Source organism: Eimeria acervulina, genomic scaffold, assembly GCF_000499425.1.
Source record: "Eimeria acervulina Houghton genomic scaffold, Eah_scaff1302, whole genome shotgun sequence".
In the NCBI taxonomy this organism is placed as follows: domain Eukaryota; phylum Apicomplexa; class Conoidasida; order Eucoccidiorida; family Eimeriidae; genus Eimeria; species Eimeria acervulina.
Genome location: NW_013550291.1, coordinates 3,495 through 4,878, shown reverse-complemented (window position 1 = coordinate 4,878; position 1,384 = coordinate 3,495).

Sequence of the window (1,384 nt, the reverse complement as noted above, 5' to 3'; positions counted from 1 at the left end):
GGTGAGACAGTGCATAAAACAATGTAATTATTGTAATATAGACGCATTATACACACTCGCATTACTTCTCTTGCCTCTCTTTGTTGCTCTCCTTTCTTCAAAGGAGACAACAGCAGCAACAGCTGCAGCAACAGCAGCAGCAGCAGCAACAGCAGCAGCAGCAGCAGCAGCAAACAAGCAGTTACAATTTATCATTACCTGTTCCAACACAATATGTGCATGCAGATGCATGCATTTGCATGCACTTGTATTTCAATTGCATGTACTTATTTGCAGGTATTTGCATGCATGCATTTGCATGCATGCATTTGCATGCATTTGCATGCATTTGCATGCATGCATTTGCATGCCTTTATGTGCATGCATTTATTTGCAGTTATGTGCACGCATTTATTTGCATGCATTGCAGTTGTTTGTATGCATTTGCATGCATTTGCATGCATTTGCAGATGCATTTCAATTGCATGCAGTTTATCGTGCATGCATTTGCATGCATTTGCATGCGTTTGCATGCATTTGCATGCGTTTGCATGCATTTGCATGCATTTATATTTATTTGCATGCATTTATATGCATATTACTCTGCATGCACTTTATTTGCATGCATTTATTTATTTATTTATTTGCATGCATATAATTTATAAATAAATACAAACGCAGGAGACACCACAACAATATCTCACTGTATTATTTACTCATTGCTGCTGCTGCTCTTTTTGCTGCTGCTTGCTGCTGCTGCTGCTCTTTTTGCTGCTGCTTGCTGCTGCTGCTGCTGCTGCTATTGCTGCTGCTGCTGCTGGATATATACAGAGTCGGCGGAGACAGACAACTAGAAAAATACAAACAAAAACTATTTAAAAAGAATAAATAAAAAATATACAAAAAAGTTAAATAAATAAAGATAAACAAAGAAATATATAAATAAAGAGAGACAGAGAGAGATGAAGAGACAGCAAAAAATAAATTAAAAGGAGACAGAAGAAGAGACAAACAAACAAAGAAAAGAAAAGACAAATAGAGGGGTGTATAGGTTAGGGTTTACGGTTTACGGTTAGGGTTTAGGGTTTAGGGTTTAGGGTTTGGATGTTATCGAAATTTGTCTAAAAGGATAGAGAGGGTTTGGGTGTAGAAGAACTTCATAGAATGCATGCGTCCGTCTGCTGCTGCTGCTGCTGCTGCTGCTGCTGTTTTGCTTATGCTGCTTTTGCTTTTGCTGCTCGTGCTGCTGCTCCTACAGCGGCTGTTGCTGCTCGTGCTGCTGCTCCTGCAGCTGCTGTTACTTCTGCTGCTGCTGCTTCTGACGTAGCCGTTGCCTCAAGAGGAGAGGGCTTCTGCTGCAGCACTACGAGGGTTCGCCCCCCACAACCCTAAACCCTAAACCGTA